General features: G+C 49.6%; 1 protein-coding gene and 1 long non-coding RNA gene across 4 annotated transcripts in view; one reads left to right on the top strand and one right to left on the bottom strand.

Moving 5' to 3' along the window:
* The window catches only part of smg6 (SMG6 nonsense mediated mRNA decay factor), a 323,207-nt gene that overhangs the window by 242,212 nt on the left and 64,565 nt on the right, over positions 1 to 16,430 (bottom strand). The gene's annotated exons all lie outside the window — the stretch shown is intronic.
* The window catches only part of LOC137345112 (uncharacterized), a 78,117-nt gene that overhangs the window by 33,785 nt on the left and 27,902 nt on the right, over positions 1 to 16,430 (top strand). The gene's annotated exons all lie outside the window — the stretch shown is intronic.

Here is a 16,430-nt window from a genome sequence, read left to right as displayed (position 1 = left end):
TAATTCTCAACACATTAAAACAGTTCCACAGAGCCTGTGCAGATGTGAGCACTCTGTGGTGGCAATCCCAGCCAAGCAAGGCACCCAAAGGTCTCAGGCAAATCACACCATCGTCTAAATCTGATCTCCTGAGGTTACGAAGCCACCAGAGCGCATTGCACAATAAACTGGGAATCAGGCAATAACTTCTCAGTTAATGAATACTGAAAGCTCCACATTGGTCTGCAATAACCTCACATTTTATGGAACTGTTAATTTTGTTCTCCCCTTGTTGGCACACATTTTGAAGGTTGCAAACAGAATTCAGCACGCACAGTGTTAATGCGTATGGGCTTTGGGGCTGCAGTGTAAAAAAAAAAGTACATCCGCTTACTCTGCATAAACACTCCTGGTCCTCAAATCAGTGCTTGATCTTTGCTTATCATAACAATATCAGAGAGTCTGCTCCAGGTTGGACTCCCACTACACTGGAAGCTTTGTCCATGTTCAAAGCTACAAAGGACAGAGCTGCCTGCAGTAAACTCAGAGCATCAGTACTGGGGTCGGTGATCATTAGCAGATTACAAAAGGCAAGCTGACATGCAATGAAATTATAATTATCAGCCAAATGCTGTCACTTACCACTGCCAAGTATTTAAGCAGCAGCTTTTTATCCCCTCAGTACCTTTATTTTATTTTCAGTTTTTGTTTGTTCTCTTTTCATTTTTACTCAGTGTTTCCCATTCACATTTATTTCTTTAGACTTACTTTGTCTCCTTGCTCGCACACACTATTGTTCCTGTGTTTTCCTCCCATTATTTACAATTTACCTGCCCCCTTTCATAGGTGTAGGCAATTATGCTGACACTAATAAGAACATAAGAAATAGGAGCAGGAGCAGGCCATTCGGCCCCTCGAGCCTGCTCTGCCATTCAATAAGATCATGGCTGATCTTTGACCTCAACTCCACTTTCCCGCCCGATCCCCATATCCCTTGATTCCCCTAGAGTCCAAAAATCTATCGCTATCAATCTTGAATATACTCAACGACTGAGCATCCACAGCCCCCTGGGGTAGAGAATTCCAAAGATTCACGACCCTCTGAGTGAAGAAATTTTTCCTCCTCTCAGTCCTAAATGGCCGACTCCTTATCCTGAGACTATGCCCCCTAGTTCTAGACTCTCCAGCCAGGGGAAACAGCCTCTCAGCCCTCTAAGAGTTTTATACGTTTCAACGAGTTCACCTCTCATTCTTCTAAACTCCAGAGCATGGGCCCATTCTACTCAACCTCTCCTCTCATCCCAGGAATCAATCTAGTGAACCTTTGTTGCACCCCCTCCAAGGCAAGTTTATCCTTCCCTAGGTAAGGTAGACCAAAACTGTACACAGTACTCCAGGTGTGGTCTCACCAGAGCCCTTTATAATTGCAGCAAGAGCTCCTTATTACTCTTATACTCCAGCACCCTCTTGCAATAAAGGCTAACATATAATTTGCCTTCCTAATTACTTGCTGTACCTGCATTTTAACTTTGTGATTCGTGTACAAAGACACCCAAATCCCTCTGAATACCAACATTTCTTAAGAGTCTCATCTTTTAAAAAATATTCTGCTTTTCTATTCTTCCTACCAAAGTGGATAATTTAACATATTATACTCCATCTGCCACCTTCTTGCCCACTCACTTAATCATAGAACCAGAGAAAAGATACAGCCACAGGAGGGGGCCATTCGACCCATCGTGTCCGCGCCGGCTCGAAGAACAACCAGGTGCCCATTCTAATCCCACCTTCCAGCACCCGGTCAATGGCCCTGCAGCTTACAGCACTTTAGGTGCAGGTCCAGGTACTTTTTAAAAGAGTTGAGGGTCCCTGCCTCTACCACCAATTCGGGCAGTGAATTCCATACACTCACCACCCTCTGGGTAAAAAAGTTTTTCCTCATGTCCCCTCTAATCCTTCCGCCAATCAGCTTAAATCTATGTCCTCTAGTTCTTGAACTCTCCGCTAGGGGAAACAGGTACTTCCTGTCTACTCTATCTGAGCCCCTCATAATTTTGTACACCTCAATCAAGTCTCCCCTCAGCCTCCTCTGCTCCAAGGAAAACAACCCCAACCTATCCAATCTCTCCTCGTAGCTGCAATTTTCAAGCCCTGGCAACATTCTTGTAAATCTTCTCCGCACTCTCTCCAGGGCAATTACGTCCTTCCTGTAATGTGGCGACCAGAACTGCGCACAATACTCCAGCTGTGGCCTTACCAGCGTTTTATACAGTTCCATCATTACATCCCTGCTTTTGTATTCTATTTATGTAAGGAATCTTACAACACCAGGTTATAGTCTAACAGTTTGATTTTCAAATAAAACTGTTGGACTATAACCTGGTGTTGTAAGATTCATTACATTTGTACACCCCAGTCCATCACCGGCATCTCCACATCATTTGTATTCTATACCTCGGCTAATAACGGAGAGCATTCTGTATGCCTTCTTCACAACCTTATCTACATGTACTGCCACCTTCAGGGGCCTGTGCATATGCACTCCAAGGTCTCTCACTTCCTCTACCTCTCTCAATATATTCCCGTTTACTGCGTATTCCCTTTTATTGTTTGCCCTCCCTAAGTGCATTACCTCACACTTCTCCGGGTTGAACTCCATTTTCCACTTTTCCACCCACTCCACCAACCCATTAACCTGTCTATATCCTCCTCACAGCTTACGTTCCCACCTAGCTTTGTATTGTCAGCAAACTTGGATACATTACACTTGGTCCCTTCATCTAAGCCCAAGGCACTAATGTGCAAGAATTTTGGTATGGTGCACTCTATGACAGGGAGAACACGGCTACCAGGGCGTCCATAGATGGGTCTAGAGGAGCTGTACATGGCAACATCAGAACCACTGACAGCACATGCTGACCCATCTTTTATTTCTTTACCTGTCCCATTACCACCCTCCTTGCCTTGCGCCATCATCCCTTTTGTCAATTAATCACTCTTGCCCTCCACCCTATCAGAGGCTTTCCCTTTTGTTCTTTCCTCCGCTTCAATTTCTTCCAGTTCTAATGAAGAGTCATCGACCTGAAACATTAACTCTGTTTCTTTCTCCATAGATGCTGCCTGACTTGCTGAGTATTTCCGGCATTTTCTGTTTTTATTTCAGATTTCCAGCATCCGCAAAATCTTGCTTTTGTGTTAGTAACAGCAGCTTGAGCTATATGCAAATCAGCCCACAAAGACAAAAAGCCTAGTCAGCCCTGTTTTGCCGTTTCCACAGGTGTTCTATATTCTGGGAACTGTATGCAAGTGCCACCTAACAGGGAGGAGCATTGAAATTTCAGGTTTTCACAACTGGGTCACTTCTTCAAAGCTGCAGAGGGGATCCTCAGAAATGCAGCATACTTCAGGTTGACCATCTGGGTTGAATGTTTGATGTAACCATATAAAGCAGCAGCACTGCGCAATATGAACACGTCCGTTACATGACTGTATCTTACTGTACAGTGCCATGTGAAACAGCACTGTATATTTTATTCTAGATCCAAACTCCTGGACACACTCCATGTAGAGCTGGAGCTACATGCACACATTCACCCCGTCTCCGCCCAGCCCCTCACTTAAATAAACCAGGGAGCTCACTGCACAGCAAAATTAACCAGCATCCCCCACAGCATGCAGTACACTGCGAATCCATGCATCTCTTAACTCTGCATATTATTAAACATCTGAAAAACTGGACAGAAGCAGGGAACATCTCTCCACCTGGAATACACTTTTGCAAAGGTGAAAATGTTCTGTCCTTTATTTTATAGCCAAAAGCGGACAGATACAAGGCCACAATTGAAAGCCAGAGTGTATGAATCACTTCACGTCACTACTGAAGTACAAGGGATGACAGCACTGAAGGGGTTGCCCAATATGCCTGCAGCTGCTAATCCTCTGAAGCCGCTGAGTGCACAAGGCAAACTGCTAATGACCATTGGTACAGATTTCCTAAATCAGTTGGTGCAATTAGCCGAGAACAAGGGTCATTGTGCAGTGAAAGCCAGCATTCTTAAACATGTTTAACAGGCTAACCAACTTAAACCAACTAATGGGCGTGAGTGCCAGCACATCACCACAGCAGTACAGGGTCCTGCACACAGGAGACTTGCTGAGATTCTGGAACTGTTCCCTCAGCGAAGTACAGTGTATTAACAGCAACGATATAATGTAAACAAAGTGGCTCCTTTTCATGTTGGTCCAAGTAAGCAGATGGGCGACAACAGCAGGATATTATTGTACTCTGATATGTTGTATTTAGATATGATCAGGAAGTGAACTGGGCCTATGTCACTGGTAGGGATACTGAGGGGGAAATTAAACTTAAAACAAACCCTCTATTAATTTCAACTACTCGCTCTTCACTCCCATTCTCAGCTTCCTCTCCATCGTTTGAACTGCTGACATTTAGAAAATGTACATGTATTCACTTGAGTGGATCATGAAAACTGCACTGTATCTTTTTACATGCAACACATGTATGTGTGGGGAGAGGGGTGGAGAAGCAGGAGGAAAAACGGACAACTCCCCATGAGGTCTGGAGCAGTCACAGGACTAGACATGAACCACATCCTGAAATCTAAAAACAAGCAGCCCCAGTCCAGCAGTTATCCCATTCTTTCAGCTTAATCTGGGTCTCTCTGGGGTCAAGCTGGCTCCACGATGACACATGCCTGGTGATGGGAGATTGGAACCAAGTGTGGCAGGCTCAGCAATCGGATACCTGAGCCAAGCAGGCCCACAATACTCAACACAGCTATTGGTGATCGACCATCTAGCCTACCTCACGGATGGGGCCTGGAAGGGCAGACCTGCCCTGGGGGCTGAGGTTCTTTCCACTCGGCACCAGGTGACCTGACATGCCAAGGCCCAGAGTAGGGTGTTCCTCACTGGACAGACAGCAGGAGGTTTTCCAGAGCTGTGCACAGTTTTAACAAATTAAATTCCAGAAATAGCGTTGTTCACACCTGGGGATCCCGAAGCCTCGGCTCTTGTTAAGCCCAAAGAGCTTGGACATAACTTAAAGTGGGTTATATCGCTATGGGGAGAAGGTGCGCATTGTATAAAAGGCAAATTAAAACTCTACTTATGGAGACCTGAATTGTTTAGTTTGGAGACTCAAACTTGGCGAGAGGTTTCCATGGCAACTTCTAAACATCCTTAAAGTTAACAGGAACTTAAGTTGCTCTCCTCCCTGCTTGGAATTGGAAAATGGCTCGGATGTTAACCCAGTCACTCCTGCCCACTACTGTGCCACCTTCGGTAAAAACACAGCAATTATCCGTTAGTGGGCCTACTGTGCCCATCCCAATAACAAGTGCCAATAAAAAAAACTGGGCATGACCACAGGCGGGCAGGAATACCATTACACCCACCCACTCACACTAAAAACAGCAGTCCAGCCAGGGGCTTGTCCATCTTTTCAATGTCAAGAAGACATGTGGTTTTGAAAATAAGTACAATGCTTAAATTGTACAGATCAAAAGGCATACAGCACGTTTAGGGAGACAAATACACACAAAAAAACATTCACATTCCTTAAACTTTTACTCCTGTTCCTCATCTCTTGCCTTTGTTATCTCCCTTCTCATGATTCTCTAGCATTTCAGACTTTCTCATCGTCACTCAGCCTCACGCCCCCCCCGCCCCCCGCCCCATCACTGGGGAAGGTGAGAGGGAGCAGAGGGCAGACTGGCCAGTTCTGTCCCTGGGATTTCAGTACTGTGTAACAGTAAGTGGGGGAAATTCTCACACTGTGCCCACTCAGTAAGATAATTTTAGGTTCTATCCTACAAACCTCGATTGTGCCCAGAGAGCTTTTGAGCTGTGCAACCATAGGGTAATGTACTGGTGGGTACAGGTCTGTCCTTGTACAACACTGGGGTACAATACTGGTGGGTAGAGGTCTGTCACTGGGGGTGGTAATGCTGGAAACAACTTGTGGGGCTGAATGATGAGTGTCAGACTAAGAATATGTTGGCTTCAGTGCAATTTTTCCTAAGGTATGTCCGAAATACATACAAATGACAACACTGACATGGTTATATTAGAGCCAGCAAGTGGAATCCTGTTGGCTCCTGGTACTGTGGTGGTGACTCTGTTTATATTGTAAAGTAAATTCCAGAGCACCAGCAACAAACTACAGTTGTTTAAAAGTGACCAATACTTACTGGTGGAACTTCATCCAGGAAAATTCAGGGCTGTCCTTGACAGGTGGACTCAGCACTCCATGGCTAGTGGCCAGAAACAGTTAGGTGCTAGCAGCACAGCAGCCTAAAATCAACATAGTCACTGAAGGCACTGGGGAAACACATTCTCTTCTGCTGGGTCTCCATCACGCTCCATCCACCCTCCAGTGCAGGGGCTAGATTCAGAATGGCTACCAATGCCATCACTGTGATAAATGCACCAAGAGGTGGGAATGAGGCATGCTCCCCACAGCCCCCTATCGCTGGATGTTGTAGCAAGGCAGTGACAGAATGTCTGCATGCACAATGTCTCTAACCAGCCGTCCTAAAGCACACTTACAAGAAGGGACTGAGAAACACAAGTAAATGTGGATAGCTCCCATCGGAGCATTTCAGGATCACAGAGTCATTCAGCAGAATGCACTTCCTCTTTAATTAACTTGCTATACAGCAGCTAATGGCTTCTACATGCACACTTAGCACGCAGTGGGAACTGAAATGATCTTTCAGGGATTAACTGACATGCTGCAACCATCACCGGTTGCAAGCAGTGTGCTGCAAGGGCTCTGCTGTCCAACACCAGACCGGTCTCAATCTTGAACAGGCAGTCTCCACATCGTAAATAAAACAGTTGTGATTGCCCATGACAATACCAAATGTATCACGACAGCCTTCACAGCAAAACCAGGCCAGGACTCTCCCTCCAATCTTGCAATGGGGAAGCAGCCAGCCTCATTCGATGCTTGCTCACAGCAATGTGCACTGAGCGCTGCCGATAAATATGAACAGAACTGATTAAAACTCAGGTGGAGTCAGCAATGTTGCTGCTGGCTCCTCCGACGGTTAGAAGACAAAGACGACAAAGACAAGTGCAGTCAGTAAATGCACAGACCAGGAATCTCCCACGTGCAACTACTGGTCTGCATTGAATCAGCTGATCCCAGCTGAGACAGTGGGAGAGGTGCAACAACAGGGCTCAGCGACCCTGGGTTTCAGAGGTCCGGGGCAGGGTGGGGGTTCTGTGACAATCAGCTCGGGTTCCAACACCTGATTGTGAAACAGCTAAACAACAACCATGGCTGACAAGTGCGGAGATCAGGTGTGGACAGGATCAGGTACCCCACTCACACCAGTCTCCCCCCACCCAACCCACACCACGGTAAAATTTACTGCTGACACTCATTATCCAGAGCCACAAATGGATACGGTAATAGACGACAACTGGTGAGTGTGGAAGCATAAGGCAGTGAGAGTCAGCACCTTCAGGAACTGTACCCCAGGGAGAGTCAGCACCTTCAGGGACTGTACCCCAGGGAGAGTCAGCACCTTCAGGAACTGTACCCCAGGGAGAGTCAGCACCTTCAGGAACTGTACCCCAGGGAGAGTCAGCACCTTCAGGAACTGTACCCCAGGGAGAGTCAGCACCTTCAGGAACTGTACCCCAGGGAGAGTCAGCACCTTCAGGAACTGTACCCCAGGGAGAGTCAGCACCTTCAGGAACTGTACCCCAGGGAGAGTCAGCACCTTCAGGGACTGTACCCCAGGGAGAGTCAGCACCTTCAGGGACTGTACCCCAGGGAGAGTCAGCACCTTCAGGAACTGTACCCCAGGGAGAGTCAGCACCTTCAGGAACTGTACCCCAGGGAGAGTCAGCACCTTCAGGGACTGTACCCCAGGGAGAGTCAGCACCTTCAGGGACTGTACCCCAGGGAGAGTCAGCACCTTCAGGGACTGTACCCCAGGGAGAGTGAGCACCTTCAGGAACTGTACCCCAGGGAGAGTCAGCACCTTCAGGGACTGTACCCCAGGGAGAGTCAGCACCTTCAGGGACCGTACCCCAGGGAGAGTCAGCACCTTCAGGGACCGTACCCCAGGGAGAGTCAGCACCAGTAGTGGTTGTTGGAGGCCAATCATCTCAGCCCCAGGACATTGCTGCAGGAGTTCCTCAGGGCAGTGTCCTAGGCCCAACCATATTCAGCTGCTTCATCAATGACCTTCCCTCCATCATAAGGTCAGAAATGGGGACGTTCGCTGATGATTGCACAGTGTTCAGTTCCATTCGCAACCCCTCAAATAATGAAGCAGTCCAGGCCCGCATGCAGCAAGACCTGGACAACATCCAGGCTTCGGCAGATAAGTGGCAAGTAACATTCGCGCCAGACAAGTGCCAGGCAATGACCATCTCCAACAAGATAGAATCTAACCACCTCCCCTTGACATTCAACGGCATCACCATCGCCGAATCCCCCACCATCAACATCCTGGGGGTCACCATTAACCAGAAACTTAACTGGACCAGCCATATAAATAACATGGCTACAAGAGCAGGTCAGAGGCTGGGTATTCTGTGGCGAGTGACTCACCTCCTGACTCCCCAAAGTCTTTCCACCATCTACAAGGCACAAGTCAGGAGTGTGATGGAATACTCTCCACTTGCCTGGATGAGTGCAGCTCCAACAACACTCATGAAGCTCGACACTATCCAGGACAAAGCAGCCCGCTTGATTGGCACCCCATCCACCACCCTAAACATTCACTCCCTTCACCACCGGCGCACAGTGGCTGCAGTGTGTACCATCCACAGGATGCACTGCAGCAACTCGTCAAGGCTTCTTCGACAGTACACCTCCCAAACGCGCGACCTCTACCACCTAGAAGGACAAGGGCAGCAGGTACATGGGAATAACACCACCTGCACGTTCCCCTCCAAGTCACACACCATCCCGACTTGGAAATATATTGCCATTCCTTCATCGTCGCTGGGTCAAAATCCTGAACTCCCTTACTAACAGCACTGTGGGAGAACCTTCACCAGATGGACTGCAGCGGTTCAAGAAGGCAGCTCACCACCACCTTCTCATGGGCAATAAATGCCGGCCTCGCCAGCGACGCCCACATCCCATGAACGAATAAAAAAAAAGTCAGCACCTTCAGGGACCGTACCCCAGTGACAGTCAGCACCTTCAGGAACTGTACCCTAGGGAGAGTCAGCACCTTCAGGAAATGTACCCCAGTGAAAGTCAGCGCCTTCAGGAACTGTACCCCAGGGAGAGTCAGCATCTTCAGGAACTGTACCCCAGTGAAAGTCAGCACCTTCAGGAACTGTACCCCAGGGAGAGTCAGCACCTTCAGGAACTGTACCCCAGGGAGAGTCAGCACCTTCAGGAACTGTACCCCAGGGAGAGTCAGCGCCTTCAGGAACTGTACCCCAGGGAGAGTCAGCACCTTCAGGAACTGTACCCCAGGGAGAGCCAGCACCTTCAGGAACTGTACCCCAGTGAGAGTCAGCGCCTTCAGGAACTGTACCCCAGTGAGAGTCAGCGCCTTCAGGAACTGTACCCCAGTGAGAGTCAGCACCTTCAGGATAGGGGGTAAAAAATAATTGGCACCAAGGAATGGAATTCTGGTCAATAGTCATACTAGCGCTGGAATATGTCAGGATTGGATGGGCGAGGTTTACAATCGGACGTTGAAACAAGAACCTGCTGTTTACGAAAATATATTTACATTTGTCTAAATTTCTATGTCTGCCAGTTACTCATGGATTTTGGGTGAGGGGATGTGGCAGTTTGCAGTGCAAGAGGCTTTGGTTGTACAGAGACGTGTGGAATGGTAACTACTGATTTGCATTTCCTAATGTTACAGATTTAACCGTGTCACAAAGTTCACGTTCTATTGGTGAACAGCAGGTTTACATTTGAAGAGCTTTTGCATTCGGCTGTTCGAGGAACTAAATCGCCTTTCTCCTCTCTCTGCCCACACTCCACCCGTCCCTCACAATTCTGCGAGGGTGACAGTGCAAGGCTCCCATCACTGCTATTGGATTGGGCTATTCACTAGACAGTCTGTGTGCAGCCAAAGCAAAAAAAAAGGGGTAACTGAGGGAGTCCGGATTTATCCTTTTTAGTTGTTCATCTGGTGTTCTTTTGTTTGTTACCCTAGGGGACATGAACCCAATCCCAGAATATCTGTGACTGACCAGCTCCAACCCATCCCCAACTACTTTCTCTCCTCCTTTATACCCGTAATTCCCCCAAATGTCCTTTCTTCATACTGAGCCTAGATGATAAATGCTAATAGCTAGTCAACTATTTGATGCCAATCGTGTCCTCACCCAGCATCAACACACACAACTTTCACACAGGTGTCATTGGAACCTGTCTCTGATTATTCCTCTTGCAGTCCAGGGGTGAATTAGGGCAATTGTAGGCCTATTACTAACAGCCCAGCTGAGATCAGGTAACCAGCACAGACCAGGATGGAACCTGGGCTCTTCCTGCTCTGTGTGGCTCAGCACCACACCAGGGGCTGCATTTATCCACCGAGCCTTGCCGGGAGCTAATTGTTCTGTAATTTTATCTATGCAGTTCTATCGGTGGGTACTTTCCTGTTTCCTAGTAATCTAGCATAAAGAAAACAAGGATAATTCCTTCCAGTGATGAAAGCTTCTCATGTCATCAAAATATCATGAAGTGCTCTACACAATGAATTACTTCTTGGAGTGTAGAGACAGTTGTTACGTAAGCAATCGTGGCAACCAACTTGCGCCAGTAATGTCCCACAATGAGATCAATGGTCAAAATCCGTTTTTTTGATGATATTTGCTAAGGGAAGAATGATGGTCAGAGAGAACTAATCTACGTCAGCTGGCATTCTAGTGAAGCTGATACATTAATCGGGAGGGATTATCTCATTTGCTGTTTATGGGACCTTGCTGTGCACAAATTGTCTGCTGTGACTACACTCCAAAAGTAATTAATTTTGACTGTGAAATACTTTGGGACATCCTGAAAGGCACTATATAAATGCAAGATCATTCATTCTTTCTATATTTGGACTGAAGAGGTATACAAACTTCAAAGTTGATTGCAACCTAACCAAAGAAGTGTCCATATAACTCAACTGCCAGCAATACAGACTAAAGAGACACACACACACATAGGAATAGGAGGAGGCCACTTAGCCCCTTGAGCCTGTTCCGCTGTTCAATCAGATCATGGTCGATCTGTACTTCAACTCCATTTAGCTGTTTTTGCTCCATATCCCTTGATACCCTTTACCCAACAAAAATCTAACCATCTCAGTCTTTAAAATTTCAATTGACCCTTAGCGTCTACAGCTTTTGGAGGAGAGAGTTCCAGATTTCCACTCCCCTTTGTGTGAAAAAGTGCTTCCTGATTTCACCCCTGAACGGCCTGGCTCTAATTTTAAGGTTATGCCCCCTTATCTGGATTCCCTCAAGAAGAAATAGTTTCTCAGTATCTACCCTATCGAACCCCTCAATCTTCTAAACTCAAGGGAATACAACCCAAGTTTATGCAACCTCTCCTCATAATTTAACCTTTTAAGCCCAGCTATCATTCTGGTGAATCTGCACTGCACCCCCTCCAAGACCAATGTATCTTGCCTGAGGTGCGGAGCCCAAAACTGAACACAGTACTCCAGGTGGAGTCTGACCAAGGCTCTGTGCAACCAATGCATCACATCTTCCCCTTTGCATTCCAGCCCCCTTGAAAAAAAGTCCAACACTCCATAGTTATGATAAAAGGTCATCAGCCTGAAATGTTAACTTCATTTCTCTCTCCACAGATGCTGCCTGACCTGCTGAGTCCAGCATTCTCTGTTTTTATTCAATTAGCCTTTTCGATTGCTTTTTGTGCCTGTGCACTAGCTTTTAGTGATGTGTGTACATGGACACCTAAATCTGTTTGCTCCTCCACAGTTCCCAGTCTCTCATCATTAAGAAAATATTTCGATATGTCTTTCTTGCATTCAAAGTGGATGACCTCACACTTCCCCACATTGAATTCCATCTGCCACAGGTTTCCCCAACTCACTTAATCTGTCTACGTCCCTTTGTAACTTCCTGCTTACAGACTAAAGAGACAGAGCGACACACACACTCTGGAGACAGAGCGACACACACACTCTGGAGACAGAGCGACACACACACTCTGGAGACAGAGCGACACACACACTCTGGAGACAGAGCGACACACACACTCTGGAGACAGAGCGACACACACACTCTGGAGACAGAGCGACACACACACTCTGGAGACAGAGCGACACACACACTCTGGAGACAGAGCGACACACACACTCTGGAGACAGAGCGACACACACACTCTGGAGACAGAGCGACACACACACTCTGGAGACAGAGCGACACACACACTCTGGAGACAGAGCGACACACACACTCTGGAGACAGAGCGACACACACACTCTGGAGACAGAGCGACACACACACTCTGGAGACAGAGCGACACACACACTCTGGAGACAGAGCGACACACACACTCTGGAGACAGAGCGACACACACACTCTGGAGACAGAGCGACACACACACTCTGGAGACAGAGCGACACACACACTCTGGAGACAGAGCGACACACACACTCTGGAGACAGAGCGACACACACACTCTGGAGACAGAGCGACACACACACTCTGGAGACAGAGCGACACACACACTCTGGAGACAGAGCGACACACACACTCTGGAGACAGAGCGACACACACACTCTGGAGACAGAGCGACACACACACTCTGGAGACAGAGCGACACACACACTCTGGAGACAGAGCGACACACACACTCTGGAGACAGAGCGACACACACACTCTGGAGACAGAGCGACACACACACTCTGGAGACAGAGCGACACACACACTCTGGAGACAGAGCGACACACACACTCTGGAGACAGAGCGACACACACACTCTGGAGACAGAGCGACACACACACTCTGGAGACAGAGCGACACACACACTCTGGAGACAGAGCGACACACACACTCTGGAGACAGAGCGACACACACACTCTGGAGACAGAGCGACACACACACTCTGGAGACAGAGCGACACACACACTCTGGAGACAGAGCGACACACACACTCTGGAGACAGAGCGACACACACACTCTGGAGACAGAGCGACACACACACTCTGGAGACAGAGCGACACACACACTCTGGAGACAGAGCGACACACACACTCTGGAGACAGAGCGACACACACACTCTGGAGACAGAGCGACACACACACTCTGGAGACAGAGCGACACACACACACTGGAGACAGAGCGACACACACACCCTGGAGACAGAGCGACACACACACCCTGGAGACAGAGCGACACACACACCCTGGAGACAGAGCGACACACACACCCTGGAGACAGAGCGACACACACACCCTGGAGACAGAGCGACACACACACCCTGGAGACAGAGCGACACACACACCCTGGAGACAGAGCGACACACACACCCTGGAGACAGAGCGACACACACACCCTGGAGACAGAGCGACACACACACCCTGGAGACAGAGCGACACACACACCCTGGAGACAGAGCGACACACACACCCTGGAGACAGAGCGACACACACACCCTGGAGACAGAGCGACACACACACCCTGGAGACAGAGCGACACACACACCCTGGAGACAGAGCGACACACACACCCTGGAGACAGAGCGACACACACACCCTGGAGACAGAGCGACACACACACCCTGGAGACAGAGCGACACACACACCCTGGAGACAGAGCGACACACACACCCTGGAGACAGAGCGACACACACACCCTGGAGACAGAGCGACACACACACCCTGGAGACAGAGCGACACACACACCCTGGAGACAGAGCGACACACACACCCTGGAGACAGAGCGACACACACACCCTGGAGACAGAGCGACACACACACCCTGGAGACAGAGCGACACACACACCCTGGAGACAGAGCGACACACACACCCTGGAGACAGAGCGACACACACACCCTGGAGACAGAGCGACACACACACCCTGGAGACAGAGCGACACACACACCCTGGAGACAGAGCGACACACACACCCTGGAGACAGAGCGACACACACACCCTGGAGACAGAGCGACACACACACCCTGGAGACAGAGCGACACACACACCCTGGAGACAGAGCGACACACACACCCTGGAGACAGAGCGACACACACACCCTGGAGACAGAGCGACACACACACCCTGGAGACAGAGCGACACACACACCCTGGAGACAGAGCGACACACACACCCTGGAGACAGAGCGACACACACACCCTGGAGACAGAGCGACACACACACCCTGGAGACAGAGCGACACACACACCCTGGAGACAGAGCGACACACACACCCTGGAGACAGAGCGACACACACACTCTGGAGACAGAGCGACACACACACTCTGGAGACAGAGCGACACACACACTCTGGAGACAGAGCGACACACACACTCTGGAGACAGAGCGACACACACACTCTGGAGACAGAGCGACACACACACTCTGGAGACAGAGCGACACACACACTCTGGAGACAGAGCGACACACACACTCTGGAGACAGAGCGACACACACACTCTGGAGACAGAGCGACACACACACTCTGGAGACAGAGCGACACACACACTCTGGAGACAGAGCGACACACACACTCTGGAGACAGAGCGACACACACACTCTGGAGACAGAGCGACACACACACTCTGGAGACAGAGCGACACACACACTCTGGAGACAGAGCGACACACACACTCTGGAGACAGAGCGACACACACACTCTGGAGACAGAGCGACACACACACTCTGGAGACAGAGCGACACACACACTCTGGAGACAGAGCGACACACACACTCTGGAGACAGAGCGACACACACACTCTGGAGACAGAGCGACACACACACTCTGGAGACAGAGCGACACACACACTCTGGAGACAGAGCGACACACACACTCTGGAGACAGAGCGACACACACACTCTGGAGACAGAGCGACACACACACTCTGGAGACAGAGCGACACACACACTCTGGAGACAGAGCGACACACACACTCTGGAGACAGAGCGACACACACACTCTGGAGACAGAGCGACACACACACTCTGGAGACAGAGCGACACACACACTCTGGAGACAGAGCGACACACACACTCTGGAGACAGAGCGACACACACACTCTGGAGACAGAGCGACACACACACTCTGGAGACAGAGCGACACACACACTCTGGAGACAGAGCGACACACACACTCTGGAGACAGAGCGACACACACACTCTGGAGACAGAGCGACACACACACTCTGGAGACAGAGCGACACACACACTCTGGAGACAGAGCGACACACACACTCTGGAGACAGAGCGACACACACACTCTGGAGACAGAGCGACACACACACTCTGGAGACAGAGCGACACACACACTCTGGAGACAGAGCGACACACACACTCTGGAGACAGAGCGACACACACACTCTGGAGACAGAGCGACACACACACTCTGGAGACAGAGCGACACACACACTCTGGAGACAGAGCGACACACACACTCTGGAGACAGAGCGACACACACACTCTGGAGACAGAGCGACACACACACTCTGGAGACAGAGCGACACACACACTCTGGAGACAGAGCGACACACACACTCTGGAGACAGAGCGACACACACACTCTGGAGACAGAGCGACACACACACTCTGGAGACAGAGCGACACACACACTCTGGAGACAGAGCGACACACACACTCTGGAGACAGAGCGACACACACACTCTGGAGACAGAGCGACACACACACTCTGGAGACAGAGCGACACACACACTCTGGAGACAGAGCGACACACACACTCTGGAGACAGAGCGACACACACACTCTGGAGACAGAGCGACACACACACTCTGGAGACAGAGCGACACACACACTCTGGAGACAGAGCGACACACACACTCTGGAGACAGAGCGACACACACACTCTGGAGACAGAGCGACACACACACTCTGGAGACAGAGCGACACACACACTCTGGAGACAGAGCGACACACACACTCTGGAGACAGAGCGACACACACACTCTGGAGACAGAGCGACACACACACTCTGGAGACAGAGCGACACACACACTCTGGAGACAGAGCGACACACACACTCTGGAGACAGAGCGACACACACACTCTGGAGACAGAGCGACACACACACTCTGGAGACAGAGCGACACACACACTCTGGAGACAGAGCGACACACACACTCTGGAGACAGAGCGACACACACACTCTGGAGACAGAGCGACACACACACTCTGGAGACAGAGCGACACACACACTCTGGAGACAGAGCGACACACACACTCTGGAGACAGAGCGACACACACACTCTGGAGACAGAGCGACA

Source organism: Heptranchias perlo, chromosome 28 (genome assembly GCF_035084215.1).
Source record: "Heptranchias perlo isolate sHepPer1 chromosome 28, sHepPer1.hap1, whole genome shotgun sequence".
NCBI lineage: Eukaryota > Metazoa > Chordata > Chondrichthyes > Hexanchiformes > Hexanchidae > Heptranchias > Heptranchias perlo.
The sequence above is the reverse complement of the archived record's forward strand: the minus strand, read 5'-3'. Positions and strand labels throughout refer to the sequence as shown.